The sequence below is a fragment of the Chiloscyllium plagiosum genome, chromosome 9 (genome assembly GCF_004010195.1).
Source record: "Chiloscyllium plagiosum isolate BGI_BamShark_2017 chromosome 9, ASM401019v2, whole genome shotgun sequence".
NCBI classification, from domain to species: Eukaryota; Metazoa; Chordata; class Chondrichthyes; order Orectolobiformes; family Hemiscylliidae; genus Chiloscyllium; species Chiloscyllium plagiosum.
The window spans coordinates 63798038-63825779 of record NC_057718.1 but is presented as its reverse complement, the minus strand read 5'-3'; the positions used below and the strand labels follow the sequence as shown (position 1 = coordinate 63825779).

Sequence of the window (27742 nt, the reverse complement as noted above, 5' to 3'; positions counted from 1 at the left end):
AGAGCAAGATAATTAGAAAAGACAGACAAGTGAAAATCAAAGAATGAAGTAACTCTGAAGAATTAAAATGCATTTATTTCAATGCAAAAGGTCTTACAGGTAAGGCTGATGAACTCAGAGCATGTATGGGAACATGGGATGAGACATTGTAGCTACCACAGAAACTAGGCTGCGGGAAAGACAGCAGCTTAATTGTCAGGGTTTTAGATGCTATAGAAAGACAGAAAGGAGGGGGAGTGTCGTTTTTGCTGAAGCAAAACATTATTCTGTAATTAGAGAAGACTTTGCTGAGGGATCATTTAGTGAAACTACATGGGTTGAAATTAGAAATAAGAAAGAGATTATCACCTCAAATGGGCCCTGCAATAGTCAGAGGAAAATTGGGAAGGAAATATGTGGAGAGATCTCAAACATGTGTAAGAATAATAAGGTTGTAAGAAAAGGGATTTTAATTTTCCAAACATTGACTGGGACTGCCATAGTGTTAAAGGTTTGAATAGTAAAGAATTTGTTAAATGTGTTCAAGAAAAATTTCTCTATCAATATGTAAATGTTCCTACGAGAGAAGGAGCAAAACTTGACCTTCTCTTGGGAAGTAAGGCGAGGGAAGTGACTGAAGAGTTAGTAGGAGGATTCTTTGGGCCTAGTGATCATATTTTTAAAATAGTTATGGAAAAGGATAAGTCTTCTATAAAAGTTAAAGTTCTTATTTGGAGTAAGGCAAATTTTAATGGAATTAAACAAAAACTTTCCAAAGTGGATTGGAGTAGATTATTCGCAGGTAAATAAAGGACTGATAAGTGGGAGGCTTCAAAAGTATGATAGTGAGACTTCAAAGGCTTTATGTTCCAATTAGAGTGAGAGACAAGGCTGTAAGGTTAGAAAACAATGGATGAACAAAGATGTTGAGGTTCTAGTCAAGAATAAAAACAGAATCATATATCAGATGTAGGCAACTGAGATAAACTGAACCTCCTGAAGTGTATGAAGTGTGTAAGGGCATTCTTAAGAAGGAAATCTGGAAGGCAAAGAGGGGATATGAGACAGCCTTGGCATATAAAATGAAAGATAATCTAAAAGGATTCTACAAATACGTTAAGAGGAAGAGAGCAACGGAAGAGAAAGTAGGACCTTGTAAAGATCAACGAGGTCATCTGTGTGTTGAACATTCAGAGTTGGGAGAAATATTAAATGAATATTTCAGGTTAGTTCTTACTGTTGAGAAAGAAATGGAGGCTAGAGAACTCAGGGAAATAAATACTGTTGTGTTGAAAGCAGTTTGCATTACAGAAGAGGAAGTGCGGAGGTCTTAGAAAACATCAGGTAGATAAATCTCCAGGACCTGAGCAACAGTATGCAAGGTTGTTGTGGGAAGTTAGGGAAGAAATTTCGGGGCCCATTGCAGAAATATTTGTATCACCTGTAAACATGGGTGAAGTACTGGAGGACCGGAGGGTGGCTAATATTGTGCCATTGCTTAAGAAAGGCTGCAAGGAGAATCCTGTAGACCTGTGAGTCTGACATTGGTGGTGGGTAAGTTATAGAGTCATAGAGATATACAGCAAGGAAACAGACCCATCGGTCCATTTTGTCCATGCTGACTAGATACCCCAATCTAATCTAGCCCCACTCGCCAGCACCTGACCTATATCCCTCCAAACCCTTCCTATTCATATACACATTCAGATGCCTTTTAAATGTTGCAATTGTATCAGCCTCCACTACTTCTTCTGGCAGCTCATTTCATGCATGCACCACCCTCTGCGTGAAAAAGTTGCCCCTTAGGTCTCTTTTATATCTTTCCGGTCTAACCCTAAAGCTTTGTCCTCTAGTTCTAGACTCCCCCATCCCAGGGAGAAGACCCTATCTATTTATCCTACCCAAGCCCCTCATGATTTTATAAACCTCTATAAGGTCACCTCTCAGCTTCCGACATTCCAGGGAAAACAGCCCCAGCCTGTTCAGCCTCTCCCTGTAGCTCAGATCTTCCAACCCTGGCAACATCCTTGTAAATCTTTTCTGAACCTTTCAAGTTTCACAACATCCTTCCGATAGGAAGGAGACCAGAATTGCATGCAAGATTCCAAAAGTGGCCTAACTAACGTCCTACGTCCAAATTCCTATATTCAGTACTCTGACCAGGAAAGGAAAGCATAACAAATGCCTTCTTCATTAAGCTATCTACCTGCAGCTCTCCTTTCAAGGAGCTATGAACCTGCACTCCAAGGTCTCTTTGCTCAGCAATACTCCCTAGGACCTTACCATTAAGTGTATAAGTCCTGCTAAGATTTGCTTTCCCAAATTACAACGCCTCGCATTTATCCAAATTAAACTTCACCTGCCACTCCTCAGCCCATTGGCCCATCTGATCAAGATCCCATTGTAATCTGAAGTAACCTTCTTCACTGTCCACTACACCTCCAATTTTAGTGTCATCTGCAAACTTACTAACTATACCTCTTATGCTCACATCCAAATTTGTCAGTGGCGATTCTGAAAGATAGGATTTACATGCATTTGAAGAGGCAAGAAATGAGGAGGATTAGTCAACATGGTGCAAAGAAAATTTTGTCTTTTAGAAATCAGAATTTATTGTCATATGTACTTTTACAAGAAAAATACAATGAAAATTGTTATAAGTTGCCATGCCGTGGCACCTATATTAATGACAGTGGTCGTAAGTAAATTCATAACTGACAAAAAAGAGTAGATTTAAGACAAAAGTTCATCAAAGTCCATTTAAAGGCTCCTGGTCTCAGAAAAAGAGCCGATCAAGACATAATACGCACAGCCAGAGTGAGACTACCAATCCATGACGAGAACACCATGCCGGAACGTAAACTGAAAACGCTATGACGCTGGGAAAACTGTGTTGAAAGCCTCCGAAGAAAACTGCCACCAAGAACACCACTTAAAATGCCAGATGGTTGGATCACTTGGCTGGAAGCATCTGCCGAAGAAAACACCACCGGGACAAGACTGCTAGCCATGGAAGAAAACAGTATGATGGGCCATCGGACCACCAAGCTGGAAGCACTGCTGAAGATTTAGCTAGACTGCTGTTGTGGCCTCAACCAGGAAAACCCCCTCCATCAGGACATTGCTCCGCAAGGCCGAGACTACCACTCCGGGAAAGTCTGCCAGTCCAGACTGCCGGAAGTCACACAGGAGAAACTCTCAGCTGAAGCTCTTAAATGAAGGTTAGATGAATTTTGATAATTGAAAACATTAAAAACAGTGAAAGAGAAAGAAAAATAGTAAACGCAAATGGAGCAGATGAGCTAGGGGCTACTAGGCTGAGGAGCCCACATACTGCGCTGCTACTCAACCACCGCCATCTTGGATTTTTTTTAATGAAGTAACTAAAAAGATTAATGAGGGCAAAAGTGGTAGACTTCGTTTACTTGGACTTTAGTAAAACCGTTGACAACATTCTACATGGCAGACTCATTAGTAAAGATAGATCTCATGAGATTCAGGGTGAACTTGCCAATTAAATACAAAATTGGCTTAATTGCAAGGACAGAGAGTGATGGCACAGCATTGTTTTTTGGACTGGATGCCTGTGATCAGCAGTGTTCCACAAGGATTGGTGCTGGGTCCACCTTTGTTTGGAATTTATATAAATGGTTGAGGCGAAAATAAAGAAGACACGGTTAGCAAGTTTGTGGATGACACCAAGTTGTTGGTATAGTGGACAGTGACGGGCTGAGGAGTTGTAGATGGAGTTTAATTTAGATAAATGCAAGGTATTGCATTGTGATAATACAAACAAGGACAGCACTTATATAATTTATAATAGGACCCTGGATAGTGTTGTCGAACAGAGAGACCTAGGGATTCAGGAAAGTAAATCTTTGAAATTTGTGACACATTGTGATTAAGTAGGCGTTTAGCACACTTGCCTTCTTTGGTCAGGTCTTTGAATATAGGAGTTGGAATGTCTTACCTTGCTTTTGTATGTCTTGACTATTTGGCCTGCTCCCCTTATCTACTGAACCAGCCTCACATTTTTCTCTTTTCTCACTATTGCTCAGGCTCCCAGCATCCCTCCCCCTCCACTAGTTTAAAGCTTCCCATGTGGTATGAGTAAATCTCTCCAGAAGGATATTGGTCCCCTTCCAATTCAGGTGGAACTCATCACTCTTATACATGCCATTTCTACTCCTGAAGAGACCCCAATGATCCAAAAATGTGAATCCTTGGTCCTTGCACCAGCTCTTCAGCCAAGTATTCATCTGCCCTATCCTCCTATTCCTACTCTCACTCGCACATGCCACCAGTAGTAGTCCAGAAATTACTACCCTGGAGGACCTATGTTTTCACCTCCTGCCTAGTTTCCTATGTTCCCTCTCATCCCTTTCCCTACATATGTCATTGGTATCGATGACATTAATGAGCATAGCAATTCATCAGAAACTGTAAAGAAGTTGGGAGAAAATAGAAGAAATTGGAAATAGATCACTGTTTCAAAAAGAATCTGGCTTTTTTCCTGGCTGGATAATAAAATCCTGTGGGATCACCATCATTGTGGTCAAGCAAAGAAAATTTTAAATTTCCAACTGGAACATTAAAATACTCATGGTTAATGCCAAGAGTGACCATCCAGAAAAAAATAACTCCAGTTTTGTCATTCAGTTCTGAGGAAGGGTCACCAGACCAGAAACATTAACTTTAATTTCTCTTCACATATGCTGCCAGACCTACTGAGCTTCTCCAGCAACTTCTGTTTTCGTTTTGGGAAATAGTTGTCTGGAAGTGTGTGAAGGTGAGGTCGAAGCGCTGGAGGGTCTTCCCTTTTTCATTAAAACTGGGACAAAGTCCCATAGCACTGAGTAAAGCCTTTTAAACAACCCACTTATGCTCCCAGAAACCCCAATGGCTGCTTCTGATCTGAGTCATCTGACTTGACTGCAGCCTTGCACACACACTTCTCCCATGATGAAAATATCATCTTTGCAGGGACCTCTTCCAAGCTGGACAAGCAGGAATTTTCCCAATTCCGGCTACATGCCTCAAAGGTGAAAATAAAACTCTACATCACAATAGCAATTGATGGACACGCCATCCACCACCATTCACTTCCAGCATCATGGTTACAGATGGTACAATTCACAAGCAGCTTGCTAAGGCCTCTTCAACAGCACCTGCTATGACATTTACCAAGCCTGACAAGAGTAGTAGATGCAACAAAACACAATTATTTCTAAGTTCCCCTCCAAGTCACACCCATTACCGACTGGAATATATACCACCATGCCTTTGATATGGTGGCACCCCCCTAAAGCACTGTGAGAGTGCCTGCGCCAGATATGCTGCAACAATAGAAGGAGGCAGATCACTATCTTCTCAAAGGCAAGAACCAAATCGCATGAATGAATGTTAGAATAAAGTACACATGCATTATACTGACAGGTTAGCTTTAGTGAACTGTTGAAAACACAAACAAGAAGTTCCCGTCTATGCTAACTTAAAAGAAAAACTTGCATTCATGTAAACCTTCCATGTCTTCAGTAGAGATCAAAAAAAGCTCAATAACCATTGACATACTTTTGAAGCCAGGTTATTATTCTAATGTTGGAAAAAGCAGCCGCCAATTTGAATATGGCAAAATTTCATAAACTGCAATTAGATTCATGATCAGATTTTCTGTTTTTGTGGTTTTGAGGGATAAATGTTGGGTATGACATAATGCAATGATTAACTCATTTTCAGTGACATAATTTAAGTGATATGGATACAATTTAAACACAATTGCATTACCCAAGCATGTATGCAATTAAATGTCCTGATAAGAAAACTTTCCATAAATATTCACTGTCAATGTAGTCCATTGCAAAAAGAATGTATTCAGGAATATTGCAGAGATGAGTTAAATATAATGTATTGCAAAGAGTTTCTACAATGGTGCTAATCATATTCACTGCATAAAGGGCACTAAAAGTTACAGAAAAATGGTGAAACTACTGATAATGAAAACAGTTTAGTTTAGTGAACAAACTAGTCAATATAACAATTAATTTAATCAGCAGATTAGTCAATGCAATATCATCAAACCTAATCTTTATCTTCTTTAAATTAGGAAAGATTTGCTATTAAAATTTAGATTGAAATAGACTTTGCTAATTTCCAGCTAATTTCACCCAAATTAGTCTTCCTGAAATGTGGTTAGACTTTCAGTGTAGATTTCTGTCAGGCATTGTGTTATTGATAGTCTTGGATAGCTTTGTTATAAGAATTCTTGACAAGCTCTGTAATCTCTCATGTTTCTGTTTGCAAAATAGGAATGTTAGATAGCATCTATAAATTTGCAGTAACTTTTCACAAGCTTTGATAGGATTTTAGGTTTAATACTGAGGATGCCTGTTTCAATACATTTATTTAGTGCAAAAGTTACAACTTCCCTTGCTTTTAAGCTTTGTTCATCATACCTCACAATTCTGGAAGATGGATAATCACAGAACACAATTATACAAGATACAGACCTTTGTCTAGCTTTAGCCTGGCAGACCTATTAAGTTACCCTGGTCTTTAAAAGACTGAACTAAGGTGTCATTGTCATACTACTTGCTGAGGGCTTAATCTGACAAAAGAACAGTGCCGTTTCTGTCCCTCATGCATTGCTATGTGAGCATTATACTTGCATGAAGTCTGGTTGTGTTTCCATGCTGTCATGAGTGCCTATTTAACTTGCTATATGTGCTTGAATCTTCAAAACATTGCAATGGTCACAAAAAAGTGTGTCTGAACATGAATCAATTCCATTTTCATCTCACATAGTCTTTAATTGTACAAATCTCTAAACAGCATGGGTGTACATTGATTGTTGGTCTGATATCTGCTGAGCCTCAGTTGGCGATTCTTCTCTGAAGTGTGTCATTCCTGTGGTAAATGATGTTGCTGTGTAATTCTTGAAGATCCATTTCTGTTGCTGAGGAATGGTAGATCTCTGGGTCTAATGCTCACTCTCTACTATGCAGAGATCACATCTACCTGATCCGCTGTCTACGGTGATGTCTGAGATGATCACAATATAGTTAATCTTTAACACATATGCTTGAGGTGACAATAGCTATAAACACATCTTAAGTTGTTACAAGGGCTATCTCCATCAATATCCATATTTTTATACTGAGCAGATCAGAAATACTGGCAATGGAACAGACAATTCTAAGAGTTGCTGGTTCAATTCGGTTCTGACCAGCAATAAGGGAGAGGCTTATTGCAAGGCTATAAAAGACACTCAGGACAGTTCAGGGGTCACTGAAGAGAAGTTCAAACATCACAGGCAGTGAGAGAGGATTTAAAGCAGATTCAATGTTAGGACTGCTTCAGTTAGCTGGATAGATGGGAATATAGATGAATTATACAGATTCCACACAGGAGACTCAATAATAAGTCAAGGTCAACTGGTGTCTGTCTGTAGATACAATTCAAGAATATATAGTAGGAATTATAATTAGAGTTTGGGCTCAGAAGATGTATTGAGGTGCTAAGAACATGGAAAGGCCACTGGCTATGAGTTATAAAAAACCACGAGGAGCATGAAGAAAGCCTGTGAGCATTTATACTTCAGTACAGCTCAGACAGTAGGGCTTGAAAAGCTGATGAGCAGTGTTTGTGTGATGACACAGAGCAAAACTTGAGCTCAGGGGAAACCTTGAACAGGACTAGCTGGTGAAGTCCACTGCTAGAGAAGAGATGGAGATATGTTTATTAATGAGTATTAGAGTGCAGTTTGAAAGGCCAGGGGAGTATAGAACCAGGACAGGATCAGCCAGAAAGGAACAGTCATGAATGGAGCATTCTTAAGAAGGATTTTCAAGGCCAATTAGAAAAAATGGAAGATTTAATCCCTTGAGCAGATTAGTGAGATTTGATGACCCATTGAGTTATAAACATCTGAGGGGAGTTGCTGAGAAATTTGCTGAATCTATTTTGATGAAATAGTGAGATTTCTTTCAAAGCTTTATTGAAATCCTTTGGATCTACATTTGCTCTTAATCGTTTCTTTCATCGTACCATGTTGATAATCTCACATGTAGGGTTTGCCACTTCTTCATTACTCTCTTCTCTAGTTCTATCTTGTCATGGACCTGAGGGCAACTGGAACAGTCCTGGTAGATGCTGCATTGGTCTCACACTCTCATCCACTTTGAGATGATTTTCACTGGAAAACATCCCGTACCTGTAAAAAGTATCCCTTTAATATCTTAGGATCTGCTTGGCAGTCACTAGTTTAGTGGGCTTGTGAAGTTCTGCATATCTCCTCTGATTAGGATTACCAGTCCAAGCTTTCAAGCTGCTTCAACTGTGAGGAAATATTGCTTAACATCTACTCTCTGGAACTCCAATGGGCTGCAGCTCCATTGGTCATTTTGGCATGCAGATCATTCCACCACAGACCCTCAACCTTACTTTCAACAGTATCATTTTTGGGTCACCATCTTCAGCCACTTTACACACATCTGAAAGCTCATGTTGTTGCACGAAACATGAGTATCTATCTGACGCTTCACATTTACTTGATGCTCTCCTTCTTCTGCAGTCATTATTCTTACAACATAAATCACTTACCATCTTTAGTACTAATAATACCAATTTCTCATAGGATGCTGAGAGATTTATCCAACATATTGTTCATTTCTGCAGTCATCAATTTTATAAACTTTCTTTGCCTCTTCCCATCTAAACATCTACATGCAAAGTTATTCCGTTTTTAAAGTTGAAGCACTGCTTTATCCACACTGACTACATGTTCCTTTCTTTGGTGTGATGCCCTCTGCAATATTTACATCCCATCCTCTGGCCTTGATCTCTCTGCTGGCTTTTCTGCAAATATTTCTCCCTTTTCTCAATCTATTGTTCTCATTCAGCCTGGAATGTCTCTCAGCATAATGCAAAGCCTTATCTGTTCTCCCATTAATGTGCTGTAGCTGATATCCTCAGAGCCTTTACATATGTTGGTAACTTCCTTGAGAGAATGCTCCTCATTTTTCAGAAGACCTGCTGTCACTGCAGGGTGTCCAGTACCTAAGACAATCCTATCTCTGATGAGATCATCAATCAGTTGTCCAAACTCACAGGATCCAATGTGGTCACATCTAAATCAAATGTCTTTCTCCCTCCATATCTCCTGTATTCATCTGCCCACCCTTTACCCCAAACTTTGATATTAAATATAGAAACATAGAAAATAAGTGCAGTAATAGGCCATTCGCCATTTGAACCTACACCACAATTTAAGACGATCATGGCTGATCATGCAATCACAGTATCCCATTCCTGCCCTCTCCCCATACCTCTTGATCCCTTTAGCCACAAGGGCCATGCCCAGCTCCTTCTTGAATATATCTAATGAATTCCACAGGTTCACAACTCTCTGAATGAAGAAATTCTTCCTCATCTCAGTCCTGAATGGCTTAGCCCTTATTCTTAAACTGTGACCCCTTGTGCTTGACTTCCTGCATCTAGTCTGTCCAGTCTCATCAGAATTGTACATGTTTCTATGAGATTCCCTGTCACTCTTCTAAATTCTAGTGAAATAAGCCCAGTCGATGCAGTCTTCCCTTATATGTCAGTCCTGCCGTCCTGGGAGTCAGCCAGGTGAACCTTCACTGGAATCCCTCAATAGCAAGAATGTCTTTCCTCAGACTAGGAAATCAAAACTACGCACAATATTCAAGGCGTGACCTCACCAAAGCCCTGTATAACTGCAGCAAGACATCCTTACTGCCATACACAAATCCTCTCGCTATGAAGGCCAGCATGCTATTAGCTTTCCTCACTGCCTGCTGCACCTGCATGCCAACCTTCAGTGACTGTTCCACTATGACACCCAGGCCTCATTGCGTCTCACCTTTTCCTAAACTGCCACCGTTTAGATAATAATCTGCCTTCCTGTTTTTGTGAGCAAAGTGGATAACCTCACATTTATCCACATTATATTGCATTTGCCCAGTATTTGGCCACTCAGCCAGTCTGTCCAAGTCACCCTGCAGCCTCTTAGCATTCCCTTCACAGCACACACTGCCACCCAGCTTAGTGTGATGTGCCAATTTGGTGATATTGCATTCAATTCCTTTATCCAAATCATTAATGTACGCTGTGAACAGCTAAGGTCCCAGCACTGAACCCTGTGGCAGCCTACCCATCACTGCCTGCCACTCTGAAAAGGATCCATTGATTCTAACTCTCTGCTTCCTTTCTGAAAAAAACACAGTTCTATATCCATGTCAATGTATTTCCTCCAATACCACGAGCTTTAATTTTCCTTACTAATCTCTTCTCTGGAACATTGTCAAAAGTTTTTTGAAAGTCTAAATACACCACATCTACTGATTCATCATTGTCTACTCTACTTGTCACATCCTCAAAACATTCTTGAAGATTTGTTAAGCACGAGTTCCAAATGCTCAGTTATTACATCCTTAATGATTGACTCCAGTATTTTCCTCACCAACTATGTCAGGCTAGCTGGCCTATAATTTTCCATTTCCCTCTTCCTCCTTTTTTAAAGAGTGGAGTCACATTCACTGCCCTCCAGTCCATTGGAACTCTTCCAGAGTATATAGAATGCTGGAAAATGTTCACCAATGCATCTGCTATTTCTTGGGCCACTTCCTTGTATTTTGGGATGGATAGCATCAGGCCAAGGGGACATATTTAGTTTTAATCCAATCAAATTCCCCAATGCCATTTCCTGATAAACAAGGATTTCCTTAGGCTTCTCCTTCATGCTTGACCCTCTGTCCCCTAGCATTTCCTGAAGATTAGTTGTGTATTATTGAACTCATATCATCCATAAGTAGCTTTAATATGAGGTTGAAGGTATGTCTTCAGAGGCTGAAAAATTAATTCTGTCTGGCTTTTCTGCTCTTCAGTGAGATTCTGCCCACGATAAAACTTGCCTCACGCTTTCCCCAGCACCAATACAATGGTTGCTACTATAATTTTCACAGTCTCCATATTTAATTTTGTACTTGTTTCATCATTTTGCCAGTGGGAAAAAAAAATTCCAATTCTCCTTTATATCTCCTTTCATTTCCACAACAGTAGGGAATGAAAAGTTCACTGCCATTTTACCTCAGCTAGTAGTTGCAGATTTTTTTTGTTACTTCCAGAATGTTGCTTCCTTTGCTGGCTTTTAACTACACCACTGAAATTCTATACATTTGCAGCTGCATCATTTCTGGCACTATGTTTCAAGTGCTGTGCTTTTAATGGCTGCCACAAATCGTACACATAGTCACTTAAAGCAGAGGTAGAGGCCACAGGGCTAAGACAAGCCAGGCAGTACATTGCATACAATTGCCTTTCTCCAAACAATAGGAAACCCCAGCTTCACTGTAATTGTTACTTATGGTTGGTTTGCAAAAGCTACATTTGAATTGTGAAGGTTTCCAAAAAATGTTACAATATAGCCATTTTTCTGCAATTTATTGCTATTTAATTGTACCCACTTGAACTGACATGAATTGCTCACCATTGAAGTCAGTTTCAAATGTTTTCCATAGATTAGTCAGCTATATAAAATATAGGAAGTACAATTTTAAGTGGTTTAACTAAATTGCTATAGTATGCCATAAATTATCTTTTATATTAGTCAGCACTCAGAAGGATAATGTAATCTAAGTGCTGGTGCCCACATGGATTTAGCCTTCTACTGTCAGACAAGTTGTTGCACTTAGGTATCATCTTAAACCACATTTAGAACAATGGAAGTACTTGTATCTGTACTCACATTCAATGAGGAAAATTGGTTTGTCTTGTACACCTCTAAACAGCACAGAGAAAGCTTTCCCTGCTAGCAGCACGGTGGCACAGTGGTTAGCACTGCTGCCTCACAGCACCAGAGACCCGGGTTCAATTCCCGCCTCAGGCGACTGACTGTGTGGAGTTTGCACGTTCTCCCCGTGTCTGCGTGGGTTTCCTCCGGGTGCTCCGGTTTCCTCCCACCATCCAAAGATGTGCAGGGTCAGGTGAATTGGCCATGCTAAATTGCCTGTAGTGTTAGGTAAGGGGTAAATGTAGGGGTATGGGTGGGTTGCGCTTCGGCGGGTCGGTGTGGACTTGTTGGGCCGAAGGGCCTGTTTCCACACTGTAATCTAAAGCACAGGAGACTGAATTGTTTGTTCATTTTCATGTAGAACAGAGCCAATGAAGAACCTATTTTCTTCTCTCAAACATATTGGTGCCAGTTTTCTATTCTAATTGGGAATTTAAAGCTTATACCTTCTATGTCTTTAAGTTTTACAATGTGTTGAATCTTTACTTACACTATTTTTGAAATGATTGGGAAGATACTTGGTGATTTTTGGATTAACATTACTAATTCTACATGTTCAAATTTTAAAAAGCAGAGAAGTACCAGGGGAGCGACAGCAGAGCAGTCTCTGCAAAACCCTTTGTCCCTTGGCGACTGACTGCGTGGAGTTTGCACATTCTCCCCATGTCTGTATGTGTTTCCTCTGGGTGCTCCGGTTTCCTCCCACAGCCCAAAAATGTGCAGGCCAGGTGAATTGGCCATGCTAAATTGCCCGTAGTGTTAGGTAAAGAGGTAAATGTAGGGTAATAGGTGGGTTGCGCTTCGGCGGGTTGGTGTGGACTTGTTGGACCGAAGGGCCTGTTTCCACACTGTAAGTAATCTAATCTAATTCAGGCACTCCTCACCATGTAGAAGTTCTCTTCATTTCCATTAATTAGGCTGAATGCAATAAGGAATCCCACCCCAAAAAGAATGTGAATTTGCACAAACAGTTTTTAAACATAACTTAAATTGTAAGTGCTTGATGCATTTGCCTTTATTGGTCAGTGCATTGAGTTTCGGGTTTGGATGTCATGTTGTAGGTGTACAGGACATTGGTTGGGCCACTTTTGGAACATTGCGTGCAATTCTGGTCTCCCTGCCATAGGAAAGATATTGTTAAACTTGAAAAGGTACAGAAAAGATTTATAAGGATGTTGCCAGGGCTAGAGGTTTTGAGCTATAGGGAGAGGCTGAATAGGTTAGGGCTATTTTCCCTGGAGCATCAGATGCTGAGGGTTGTAGAGGTTTATAAAACCATGAGGGGCATGGATAGGGTTTCTGGGGTGAGATGTCAACGAGCAGCCTCAAGTTCTGTGTTCAGAAGTAAAATTGATCATTATTTGAGCTCTTTAACACATGTCTGGGAGAGGCCAGAGACTACTCCAAATCTGGCCATCACATGAGACCCTGTGGCTGTCTTAATACCGGCTCAGACCAAAAGAGAAGTCAATGATGCTCTGGTTTTCCCGGTGAGATACAGCATTTTTATACATTTGGTATTACAATAATTACATGCAACATTGTCATCGTTCCTTTCCCCCTTAATCTATACATCCAAACACCTGATCAATGATGGACATCCCTATGGACAGTCTGAGGTTCCCCTTGACTTCACGATGTTTATCAGACATTGTAATCATCAAGCCTTGGGATCTTACAATGTATCCCATTAATTCACATTCCAAAGTTAACAGTTATACCTTTTTTCAGAAATTTCCCAGACTTGCTTCTATCTAAAGACTGCTCAAATTCAGCTATTCATTGTGTTCATTGCTATCATTATCAAATTCTGTTACTTACATTTCCCACTGTCCTTATCACAGGAGATACAAAAGGAAGTAAGTTCTCACTAATTGCTACAAGATTCTTAATATCAGTTCTACTATCAAGTTCTTTATATGTAAAGTTTTATGTTTACATCTGCCGTTAACATTCTTTAGCTCATGAGTTGTCAGCAGTTTCTGTCTTACCTGACCTGTGAGTGTCAGTTCGACACTGCCCCTCTATCTTGCAGCTGCATTATAACTCATTCTAGTCACATACTGTCTTTTAAGATGAAATTTACTGCCCCTACTCTGACTAACTCTCTTAACTTATAGGATGACATATTTTTCATTACTAAGACTAAATCTCAATCACTTTCACAGCTCAATAAACTTGTCCAATCTCCTAGATTTTTACAAGACATAATCCCACCCTTATCATTTATCCCTGTTATTGTGGGATCCTACTTTTCTTTTTAATGCTTACTACAAACTGTTCTCAAACATCTCTTATCGAACTATCTCCTACAGATATCAGCAGCTGTTGTTTTTATAGAATTCCTGGCATGTTAATTTGTAAAATCTTTTGTTCAAAGTCGACCCTGTTACCTTGCGATAACTCCTTCTCAAAGCTACTATTGTACTAATGTATGACCTCACTTTAATACTGGATTAGGCAAGGTAATCCTGTTACTGAAGCTATATTTATACCAACGGATGTTGCACCACCTCTGAACCAGGGACTGCCCCAACAGGGTGAGTAGCCAAGATCTTTTATCCAGGGTATGGGAGTCCAGATCTAGAGGGCTTAGAACAAAGAACAATGCAGCATGGGAACAAGCCCTTTGGTCCTCCAAGCCTGCATCAACATATTTTGCCCTTCCATATTAAGGCTGTCTCTTCACTTACAGGATCCATATCCCTCTATTCCCTTCCTATTCATGAATTTGTCTAGGTGTTTCTTGAATGCTGCCATTATGTCTGCTTCAACCACCTCCTCTGGCAGCATGTTCCAGGCACTCACATTTTGTGTGAAAAACTTGCCTCTCACATCTCTTTTAAACTTCAATCTTTGCGCCTTGAACCTGTGTCCTCTAGTAATTGACCCCTCCACCCTGGTAAAAAGTTTCATACTTTTCACTCTATCCATGCCATTCACAATCAGGTCATCCCTCAACCTCCTGCATTCCAGTGAAAACAAATCCAACTTTTCTTCATAGCTAAAATTCCCCATACTAGGCAACATCCTGGTAAACTTTTTCTGTACCGTCTCCAAAGCATCCACATCTTTCTGGTAGTGTGGTGACCTGAACAGTATGCAATATTCCAAGTGTGGCCTAACTCAAGTTCTAAAAAGCTGCAGCATAACTTTTCTATCCCTTATACACAATGCCCCTTCCATTGAAGGCAAACATGCCATAAGCCTTTTGTCCTACCTTATCTACCTGTGCTGCCACCTTCAGTGACCTGTGGACCTGCACACCTAGACCCCTCTGCATATCAATACACTTAAGGGTTCTGCCATTCACTGTATAATTTTTACCTGTACTTGACCTTCCAAAATGTAGCACCTCACATTTGTCCGGATTAAACTCCATCTTCCATTTTTCTGCCCATGCCTCCAACTGACCTACATCCTGCTGTATCCTCTGACAATCCTCTTCACCAACCACAACTCTACCAATCTTTGTATCATTTGCAAACTTACTAATTAGATCAGCTGCATTTTCTTCAAATCACTTACATAGACCAGGAACAGGAGAGGTCCCAGCACTGATTGGGTGGCATGGTGGCTCAATGGCTAGCACTGCTGCTTCACAACATCAGGGATCTGGGCTTAATTCCAGCCTCGGGCGAGTGTCTGTGTGGAGTTTGTACATTCTCCCCGTGTCTATGTAGGTTTCTTCTGGGTGGTCCGGTTTCCTCCCATAATCCAAGATGTACAGTTTAGGTACATTGGCCATGCTAAATTGCCCATAGTGTCCAGGGATGTGCAAGATATTGGGTTAGACATGGGAATTGCAGGGTTATGGGGGTTACGTGGCGTCTGGGTGGGATACTGTTTGGAGGGTTTAGTGTGACTCGATGAACTGAAAGGCCTGCTTCCACAATGCAGGGATTCTACAAATCCTGAGGAACACCACTCATCACATCCCTCCATTCCAAAAAGCATCCTTCCACTGCCACCCTCAGCCTCCTATGACTAAGCCAGTTCTGTATCCATCTTGCCAGTTGATCCCTAAGATAATCCTCCACCACTTCCTTCTTTTTGGTGAATACTGATACAAAGTATTCATTTAGGACCTCAACTACCTCTTCTGGCTCCACACAAAGATTCTCCCCTTTGTTGTTGAGTGGGCCAACCCTTTCCCTGGCTGGATAAGACAGGAAAGATTTCAAAAGGATCTAAGGGACGACTTTTCACGCAGAGGGTGGTGCGTGTATGGAATGAGCTGCCATAGGAAGTGGTGAAGGCTGCGACAATCGAAACATTTAAAAAGCATCTGGATGAGTTCATGATTAGGAAAGGTTGAGAGAGATATGTTCCAAATGCTGGCAAGTAGGACTAGATTAATTGAGTATGTCTGGTTGGCCTGGACAATTTGAAACAAATGGAATTTCTAATAAGCCTTTACAAATTCTCTGTGAGAGAGGTTTAACACCTGACAGTTTCAGCCCTTAAACAGTTTTTTTTAGATTACCTATAGTGTGGAAACAGGCCCTTTGGCCCAACCTGTGCACACCGACCCTCCAAAGAGTCACCCACCCAGACCTATTTCCCTCCAACTAATGCACCTAACACTATGGGCAATTTAGCGTGGCCAATTCACCTGGCCGGCACATCTTTGGACCCTGGGAGGAAACAAGAGCACTCGGAGGAAACCCACGCAGACATGGGGAGAATGTGCAAACTCCACGCAGACAGTCGCCAGAGGCTGGAATCGAACCTGGGACCTTGGTGCAGTGAGGCAGCAGTGCTAACCACTGAGCCACCTCCACATCAGTAGTGGATCCTCCATTTTTGTGAAATAAAATCAGAATATTAGGAAAGAACATTTTTTTCCTAACCTCCTGCATTGTAGTTTTATTTCACACTGACACTCAATATTGTCAATGGCTTTAGTAGATTTACAATAGTAAGCTAACAGAAAGCCTACTGCAGTAAATTATTTTCCCCCTGGATTTCCTTATAACGTGGTGTTCCATTCATTCTTATTTCATTTCTTTCCCTTCATTTACATGGATTAATTTATGAGGTGCCTGTCATAGAATTCTCCAGGAGGATCATCAATTTCTGTTCCCACAGGATTCTTCTTACTGTGTCACAGATGGTTGTTAGTCATTGCCTTCATGCTCAAGGGATCTCTGGGATTAATTTTTCGATTAAAAAGTGATGCACATTTAAAGGAAGCATTATCACCTCACTGAGGAGTTTCTAGACTGGCAAAGTTCCTGGAACAATCTGTTCCAAAATCATGCTATTATGCCGAGGTGTTGACCAATTCAGTGATCACAGTAGTTCATAGCCGCAGAGAATTGAAACAGCAGAGCAAGAGGCCATTTGACCCATCTGCAACTGGATCCTCAGTTTCCTGACCCACAGGCCACAATCAGTGAAGATTGGGGACAATATTTCATCCTCACTAACACTCAACACTGGGCCCACCAGGGGTGTTTACTCAGCCCCCTACAGTACTTGCTGTATACCCATGACTACATCACCAAATACCAGACTAAAGCCATGTACAAGTTCGCTGATGACACCACCATAGTTGGTCAAAACTCAGACGGCAATGAAACAGACCACAGATAGGAGGTGGAAGATCTGGAAAAATGGGGCACTGAGAACAACCTAGCTCTCAATGCCAGCAAAACCAAGGAACTCATTATTGACTTTCAGCAGGGTGTTACTCATGCCCCCCTACACATTAACAGCACAGAGGTGGAAAGACTGGAGAGTGTCAAGCTCCTGGAAGCAGTAATCGTCAACAAATTTTCTTGGACTCTTCATGTGGACGCACTGGTTACAAAGGCCCAGCAACGTCTCTTCTTCCTCAGGCAGCTGAGAAAATTTGGCATGACAGTGAATGCCCTTGCCAACTTTTATAGGTGTGCCATTGAGAGCATTCTGTCTGGAAGTATCACTACCTGGTATGGCAACTGTACTATTTAAGATCGGAGACAGTTATGAAGAGTAGTGAACTCGGCAATCACAAAGGCCAATCTATAGAATCCATCTACCAGGCCCACTGTCAAGAAAAGGCCACCAGCATTCTCAAAGATCCATCTTATCCTGGCAAAACTTTTCTACAACCTCTACCATCGGGGAAAGGTACAGAAGCCTGAACACAATCACCAGCCAGTTTTGAAACAATTTCTACCCTACTGTTGTTAGAATACTGAATAGGTTCTCAAACTCATAGCATTCGCCTGTACCTGTGTTTTTGTTTTGTCGCTGTTTACCTATTATTTACTTATCTATGCTATATAACTCTGTGATCTGCCTGTATTGTTCGCAAGACAAATCTTTTCACTGTGCCTCGGTACATGTGACAATAAATTCAATTCAATTCATCCAGAGCCATTCCCACCCGAAACTTCTGCGATGTTGAGCTGAGGCTTCCTAGTCCCTGAATGATATGGCCATTGGCGAGAAAGTTGATAAAATTGCATGAAATCAGCAGAAAGGAGATTCTCAACATTGAGAGAAAAAAGTCCTATTTTCCAACCATGTGTTGAACAGTGAGACAAGATTTTTGCTAGTGAGCAGCACAAGGCTATTTACATGCATTATTTCATTTTACTCACCTATGTGTTGTGGACATTGTGGACTGGCCAACATTTATTGCCTATCCCTTGTTGCCCCTTGAGAAGCTGCTTTCTTGAACTGCTGCAGTCCATGTACTGTACAATGCCCTTAGGGAGGGAAATCCAGGATTTTGACCCGGCAACAGTGAAGGAACGGTGATATATTTCAAAGTCAGGATGGTGAGCAACTTGGAGGGGAACTTGCAGGTGGTGGTGCTTCCATGTATCTGATGCTTCTGTGCTTCTAGATGGCTGTAGTTGTGGGTTTGGAAGGTAAAGTTTGAGGATCTGCAGTGTATTATGTAGTTAGTACGTACTGCTGCTGCTGAGCATCAGTGGTGGAGAGGGTGGATGTTTGTGGGTGTGATACCAATCAAGCACGCTGTTTGATCAAGCTTTTTGAGTGTTGTTGGAGCTGCACCCATTTAGGCAAGTGGGGAGTATTCCATCACAATGTAGTCTAGTGCTTGTAGATGGTGGACACGCTTTGGAAGTCAGGAAGTGAGTTACTCACTGCAGCATTCCTAATATCTGACCTGCTTTTTAAGCCACTGTGTTTATGTGATGAGTCCAGTTAGGTTTGATAATTGGCGTTGATAATTTCAGTGCTGGTAACAGCATTGAATGTCATGGGGCAGTGGTTAGATTGTTCGTTGTTAGAGATGGCCATTGCCTGGCATTTGTACGGCACAAATGTTACTTGCCACTTGTCAGCCCAAACCTGGATGTTGTCTGGATCTTGTTGCATTTGAATATGGACTGCTTCAGTATCTGATGAGTCATGAATGGTGCTGAACATTGTGCAATCATCAATGAACATTCTCATTGCTGACCTTATGCTGGAGAGAAGGTCATTGCTGAAGCATCTGAAGATGGTTGGGCCTGGGACACTACCCAAAGGAACTTCTGCAGAGATGAATGGTCTCCAACAAACACAACTATCTTCCAATGCACCAGGTATAACTCCAACCAGCAGATAGTTTGCCCCGATACCCATTGATTCCAGTTTTGCTAGGGCTCCTTGCTGCCATATGCTGTCAAATGCAGCTTTGCTGTCAAGTTCTGTCACGCTCACCTCACCTCGGAATTCAGCTCTTTTGTTCATGCTTGAACCAAGGCTGTAATAAGGTTCGGAGCTGGGTTGCCCAATCAGATCCTCAACTGGACATCACTGAGCAGGTTATTGCTGAGCAGTTGCTGTTTGATGGCACTGTTGATGACACTTTCCAGATGATTGAGAGTAGACTGATGGGACAATAATTGGCCAGTTTGAATTTGTCCTGTTTTTTGTATATAGGACAAACCCAGGTAATATGCCATTGTTGTAACTGTACAGGAATACTTCATTTTTAGTTAATCTCAACTCATTGATATGCAATTATCCAATTTTCCATTCTCTGGATAGAAACTTAACAGTGACGATTCTTGACATGAAAGTCAAAATAGTTAATTGGGAACTCCAGATTCTTTGGCATTCCATCTTGGACAGTGGTCATCAATATGTCATGCCATGCTCCATTGGCAGTGACTGCCCACACCATCTATCCACAAAGACCTTCAGGTCCCTGTTGGCAAGGTGGGGTTACAGATTCCCTCTGTCTGCCATGCCTGGAGCAGTTGACAAGCAGCGACATTTTGCCAGTTAAGGGGGAATTATTACTCATTTAACACCTCCTTAAAAGAGGAGAAAGTGAAGATTGCCGATGCTAGAGATTAGAGTTGAGAGTGTGGTTCTGGAAAAGCACAGCAAGTCAGGCAGCATCTGTGAAGCAGGAGAATCGACGTTTCGAGCGTAAGCCCTCATTCCTAATGAAGAGCTTATGCCCGAATTGTTGATTCTGCTGCTCCTTGGATGCTGCCTGACCTCTGTGCTTTTCCAGTACCACACTCTCCACTCCAAGATACTTAAAAGAGTCCACCTTCCCTCATCACTATTCAGTTTTCTGACTTCACAAAGATGACAAACAAGCTAGACATCAAGAAAACCCAACATGGAAACCAGAGCAGGTACCTAGCAAAATCGACTCACCACTTACTCCAAAGTAAGTGGACACTGTGCACCAACATCTTAGGGCATGTTCCCTGGGCACTGGTTACCCATACCCCATGTCCACCGACATCGATATGCAACATACAGCAGCCTCTACAAACCCTCTGATCCCAGCACATCTCCAACCCCCATATAGGAGAGAGAAGCAGGTATCGTGGGAGATGAAAGTTGGTGGCACAGCTCTTACTATTTTGTGCAGTTGGGGAGTTGTCCTGAGTGAGTGAGTAGGTAGCTCAGAGGTCATGAAAGGTTAGTAGTGTCAGGGGTCTAAGATTGGTGGCAGTGGGGCCTGAGGTGGGTGACAGTGCTTGAGGGAAAATGGTGCAGGCAGTAGTGAGAGTGATGGAGCTTGATCCTTGCTGGGGGATGTGTACAGAAGCAGAGATAGAGTCAGTGAGGTAGTGGAAAGAAAATGCTGACACATACACTGGCAGAGTGGAGAAGGTCATTGTTCTAATTCCTCCAGTGCTGGGTTTTCCTCCAGATGGTTGAGACTACTTTGACCCGGGTGGGCCAAAGGTTGGCATGGTCTGATGTCATGGCCTCCACTGTTGGAAGTGGAAATCCCACTTCTGCACAACCCATCCAGCAGGACCTCCTGCGCACAAAGTGGGGCGATGCATTCACCTTGTCTGCCATGTCTAGAGCAAATCTCAGAAACTGTGCAGAGCAGCTCAACACTGATAGGAATTGTGTGGGTTCACATTGAGCTTTTAAAGACACACAAGGGAAATGGGTGAATTCTGAGCTATCTGCTGAGGGGAATACCACTTGGTAAAATGGGACCGGAATCAGATATGAGGGACATTGTAGGGTGGTGGAGGTAATTAATGAACCAAATTTGGTCAGAGAGTATGAGAAAATCCATTCAGCCTTCCTGCAGAAATCCCTCGAACATAACCTGATACAACTCAGACTTAACCAAAAAATATAAGATTCAAAAATGGAAGTTGCTGGAAAAGCTCAGCAGATCTGGCAACATTAAATCAGAATTAATGTTTTGGGTCAGGTGACCCTTCTTCAGAATGAAAGAATGCAAGATTCAGCCCATAATGTAACAAATCTTGCCCAGCCTCATGGAGATAAACTTGCCAAATTTAATACAGAACTAATACCTGGTAAAATTCAGCCCTCTTTTCTCTTCAGATAATTATCCACTTCTCTGCTGGAAGCCATGATTGACTCTGCCTTCGCTACCTCTTAGGTAGTTTATTCCAAATTCTAACCATTTACTCATGGGTAAGAAATAATAGACAGAGTAAACAAAATTCTGAAGATCAAAAGTCCAGAAACAAGGTGTGAAATTATTTTCTTGAAGTCTTTTTGCTTTTAAGAATGGCAACACACTGTTGTCTGTGGTGTGTCATTGTCCTTCAATTTGCTGGTTGGTCAGGTTGTCCCTTCTTTTAGAATTCTTCCTTTTAAGCTGTATTGTTTTTCATCACCTGCATAGAGAGAGAGAGAGAGAGTGAAAGACCGAGAAAGAGTGCTTTTTATTTGCAGGCTCTGGAAGTTTCTTCTCTGCTGACCTTGGCACTCAACAGTTTATTAACACCTAGCAATTCAACCAATCAACAGACTGTTGTCAGGCAGAATTTCCTTAACATAAAAGACCTCTGGTACCATTCAGTCTCCAATTCTCATTCTCACTGCTTCAAAAGGATCATTGTGTCACACAGCTCAAAGAATAAGCACAACTTGATTTTTAAGTTGCAAAACTCTCCTGGTGTTTCAGTTATAACAGTCCAGCTCCCATTTCAGTTTCTAGTTCCAAAACAGAGAAAAATGTGTGGCCACTTACTTACCCAACTTCCCTCATCTAATGAATCAGCACTGCTCTATGTTGAACACCATAAGAGCACCGAGACATGGTCACGGACTGTATTCTGAGTGGGAGACTTCAGTCTCCATCATTAAGAGTATTTCGGTAATACTGAGCACGTCTGCCAAGTCCTGAAGTATGTACCTGCCAGACTGTACCTGCAGCAGCTCTGGAGATCTTGTCCTCACCAATTCAGATATCGTAGATTCACCTAGCTGTCAGATCTCCTGCTAACACATCCTTGAAGCCTCACTCACAGCAAAGGTTCGGGAGAGAGAAGCGACAAGCAGAAGTGTTCAAGCAAAGGGATGTTTTTTGAAATAGTGGGTCAGGGAGCAACAGAGGTCCACAAGGGAAAGGGTCAGCAAGGGGATAGATCAGTGTGATGAGAGAGTAAGAGCGCGGACTGTGTAGAGAGCTGAATCATCAATGAGGAGAAGCTACTGTAAGCAAAAAGTTAACCCTATCTCTTTTATACATTAAAGTCTATTTCGTTTTAAAAGTTACTTCATTTACCAATACAGGAATTTAGCAATGTAATATGTTTCAACTTAAAAGGTGTAGTGTTTTAATTAATTTTCTAATGAGAAAGGTTCTTTAGAACCCAAGTACAGATTTTACTTTGGTTTAATGAGAAAATATGATTTGTTCAAAGTGGTTTCACTTAAAGCTGTGGTTTTCATACATGCACCACAATTTTAAGTAATGACTTATTGTATTTCTCAAGGCACTGAAATATATCATTTTCACACTTGAATGCAAATATATTCACTTTCCAGAATGAGTCACTGAATAAAGACCAGGAGCATGACTCATAATTATCCTCCTTTGACCAGATTCTATGAAGCTCATTTTTTGTACTCCTACTGCACTCCCCTGCTGAACTCAGCCAATATAAAACGAAAATCTCTTATTTATAAACAAGGCAAAATCTCTTGTAAAGTGCGTGCAAATAATTTAAAAGACAATCATGGCATGATAAAAGCAAATAGCAATTTTAAATAAACTAACTATTAGACTTCCAGAAGGTTCTCTTTGGTAGAGATGTTATGACACAGAAGCAGACAACTAGTCTTCCTACCTCTGTATTCACAGCATAGTAACATTAAAACCTTGAAAGATGCTCAAAATTAACCCCAATGGTTCCTAACCAGACTTTTCAATAAACAATATGGTGCTGGAAAAACACAGCAGGCCAGGTAGCATCCGAGGAGCAGGAGAATCGACATTTCGGGCATAAGCCCATCTTCAGGAAAGAAAAGATTCCTGAAGAAGGGCTTATGCCCAAAACGTCGATTCTCCTGCTCCTCGGATGCTGCCTGGCCTACTGTGTTTTTCCAGCACCAAATCTTTCAACTCTGGTACTCCAGCATCTGCAGTCTTCACTTTCTCCTAGTTGATCTTAACCTACTGCGAATCCTCTTGCAAGGATGCCTACCTTGAAGAAGCTCTCCTCCTCCCTCTACCAGGATTTCAGTGAGTCCCTCTCTCACTGCACCCCCCCAGGTCATCTCCTCTGCCCTGAAGCCCTTCAGCCACGTCCTGAGACAAACTCGCTACTACAGCCACATCTCTTTCCTCAGCACCTGCCTACGGAACCGACTGACCCCGCATGGACTCCAGACTACATTCAAACCAACACAATTTGGACCCAACCAGGAAAGATTCCTGAAGAAGGGCTTATGCCCGAAACGTCGATTCTCCTGCTCCTTGGATGCTGCCTGGCCTGCTGTGTTTTTCCAGCACCACATTTTTTCAACTCTTTTCAATAATCAATCTCAGATTCTATAACCGATCAATTCTCAACACTGCTCTGTAGCTTAGATAAGATTTAGCAACTTATTAACAATATAGTAACTTTAGCAGAGCAAAATTAAACAACAAAGCGATGTCTATGTTTAAACCAAACAACGTTTGTTTTCAGACTCCATTCATAGAATCCCTACAGTGTGGAATCAGGCCCTTCAGCCCAACAAGTCCACACTGTCCCTCCGAAGGGTAACCCACTCAGACCCATTCCCCTACCCTATTGCTCTACATTTACCTCTGACTAGTGCACCTAACCTACACATTCCACACAATTTAGCACGGCCAATTCACCTAACCCGCACATCTTTGGATTGTGGGAGGTAACTGGAGCACCTGGAGGAAACCCATGCAGATGGAGGGAGAATGTGCAAACTCCACACAGACAGTCACCCGAGGCTAGAATTGATTTCGCGACCCTGGCACTGTGAGGCAGCAGTGCTAACCACTGAGTCACCATGCCGCCCTAGCCACCGTGCCACCACACCAAACACAGGCAGACAAATAACCACAGTTAAGGATGAATAAAACAAAATAACAAGACTGGCCAGATTACTTAAGTGATTTTCATGTTGTGTTGTTCCACAGCTGTAGATGATTGTTTCTTGGTTGGTTTTCTGAAGATGTCAATTAGAGTCACCTTTTCAGTTCACTCAGAGACAAAAAGAAAAATTGGTGGAAAAACCCCGCAGGTCTGGCAGCATCTGTGGAGAGAAATCAGAGTGAATGTTTTAGGTCCAGTTATCTTTCTTCAGATTTCAGTGGTACTTAACTTAGTTTCTACTGTCTGTACTTTCAATATTCCAAACTGATAATGGGAGGTTAGGCATGGAGCTGTCGCTCGCACTTTGGACACTTTAACAAGTTTCGACATAAACTCATTTACTCAGACACTATACTTGTGAGACAAAAAAGGGTTGGACGACTGTTTGTCTGCGGATGTGAATGACAAGCTGCCTGGCTTTGTGTCTACTCCAAACAGCAAGGCCAGGCAGAAGTATATTCCCTCTTAAAGATTTGGCAAAATGGCCAAAGCACAAAAAAGGCAAAGCAAGGCAGGGATGCTATGAGCATCCAGGTAGACACAAAGTGAGTGAATACTAACAAAGCAAATGAATAACACGGAGATGCGATCCAATTCATGACCTAGCTACACGTCCCTATATCCTCACAGCAATATTCCAGTGAGTGCACTCTGAAGTGCAGCATTAAAAAGATTCCATAATGTAAGTGGAATGGAGATGTACCATGATGAAAAGATGAAGCTAGTACTTGTTGGATGCCAATGTCTATGGGGCATGTGCAGTCACTGCAAAATGGAGCGTGCCCTAAAATATTGGTACTCGACTCCAAAATGGAAACCTGAAGGAGCAAAGACAAACTGGAGTTGCCAGATACCCTCCTGATGTTCATGTCGGGAATTGTCAGCATCTAGTTTTTATCCGGCAGATGGGAGATTATGAGCCTGCATATTAATGAGGATGCAATTAAATAAAAATAAGGATGATAGTGGGCAATAATTCCTGTTAACATGCTTTTCACTGCTCACTGGTGAGAACATCTAGGACTTGGTTGGAAAATACTATTTTTTGATCTCAACATCAAGAAGAGCATTCTCGTTTAATATCTTACCCAATTTTCCCAAAATTCTTGCCGTAGCCCACATCATTCAAGGCCTAGGGAGGCATTTTTATTTTTCCCAATGCCTCCTACCCTCGCTTAACAAGATTGAAAGGAAGGTGGCATCTTTCCATTCATCGGCCCCTTGCTGACATATTTGTGACTCTAAAGATGAATTTTGGTTGTTCTTCTCTGGGATAAGTGGAGTTAATCTGTTCTTTAGAATCACTAAATAAAAACCGAAAGAACTGCGGATACTGTAAGAAGAGTTCTGAGGAAGGGTCACTCAACCTGAAACATTAACCTTGATTTCTCTCCACAGGTGCTGCCAAACCTGCTGAGCTTTACCAGGAATTTTTGTTTTTGCTTCAAAGTCATTATCAATCAGTCCTTTATCTGCCGTTACCTGCGCCTTATAATTGTCCAACGTATTTGTATGCTAAGTGTGTGGTACCCCATCACTAGTTCGATACCAGTTACAGAAGCTGAATAAGTAATCATCAGTGTCATTTAATCTGAAAAATTAAATAGTTTAATTACAATGTTGTAATATTGTTATTTTACCATCACTATATATGTCATACCTGGACTTCAATCATCATACTTCTGTTTTCTTTTGTAATATACTATATCCCCTGGATTAAAATGTATCACTTTGCTCTTACATAGTGCCATCGGGCTTCCTCAATCTTAATGGATACTCTTTTGGCTGCGTACATTTGCTCAGAAAAAAAACTTGAGCTTATCTTAGTCGTTTCCCAAACTAGGGGACTATTGCTTATTACTAAAGAAAATTTTGGATTTCTTCCAAAAAACAATTGCTATGAACAATAAATGTCAACCATCTGCTATGAATTCTTCCCATGGGGTGCCCTTGGGAGCCCATACCATAACTGGTGTTAGTTTACAACATGGTTAGTCCTCTAACATTTTAGAAAACATCTCATCTATTATTTCATAATTTCTTTTATAAATTGAATTACTAAAAAGGCTTTCCAACACAATTAAAATATGCATATTTTCACACATATCTTTAAACTTATTGTTAGCAAATACCCTTTCCTCAGTAACACTGCTGCAACTGCTATCATTGCAATTAGGAACTTAGTTGAAGCCCCCAGTCTAATTCCTATCCATTTCTCTTGTCCACAGTCTTTTTTCTTCTCCAATATATATATTGCAACAGGACTGATTAAAGTTGCCATGAGCTTGGAGTGTAAGTTGACAATCTTTTTCCATGGTACCTTCAAGTCCATTGCTATAACTTTACTCAAATAATTTACTATGGGTTGCAATGATGTCTTTTTAAATTTTGCACACGCTACAAATTTATCACTGATCTCTTAAATTAGTTTAGAATACCCAATTACTCCTGCAACCTTTAGCAGGATTTTTAACCTTGAGAAATGGATAGACAAGCTGCCAAAGTAGTTTGAAAACTGTTAAACTCTTTTTCACTAAGCTCCCTCCCTTTGATGCCATTAACACCTTTTTCATATTTTGCTCAGAGACGTTAGCATTTTTTAAAGGGATACAATAATATCCAGATTGTCTGAAATGGCTTCCACTGACTTCCCAAAAATGATTTCCTTATCATGTTCCACATCCAGTTTGAGCATTTTCTCATTGACAACCCATGCAACAGTAAGTATATTTCATTGTTGTGGTTCTGTTCGCTGAGCTGGGAATTTGTGTTGCAGACGTTTCGTCCCCTGTCTAGGTGACATCCTCAGTGCTTGGGAGCCTCCTGTGAAGCGCTTCTGTGATCTTTTCTCCGGCATTTGTAGTGGTTTGAATCTGCTGCTTCTGGTTGTCAGTTGCAGTGGTCGGTATATTTGGTCCAGATCGATGTGCTTATTTATTGAATCTGTGGATGAGTGTCATGCCTCCAGGAATTCCCTGGCTGTTCTCTGTTTGGCTTGTCCAATAGTGTTGTTCCAGTCGAATTCATGTTGCTTGTCATCTCTGTGTGTGGCTACTAAGGATAGCTGGTCGTGTCGTTTCGTGGCTAGTTGGTGTTCATGGATGCGGATCGTTAGCTGTCTTCCTGTTTGTCCTATGTA

The 27742-nt window shown here is 41.4% G+C and overlaps 1 protein-coding gene across 1 annotated transcript in view; it reads left to right on the top strand.

Moving 5' to 3' along the window:
- Positions 1 to 27742, top strand: part of pde10a (phosphodiesterase 10A) — a 481692-nt gene that overhangs the window by 115093 nt on the left and 338857 nt on the right. The gene's annotated exons all lie outside the window — the stretch shown is intronic.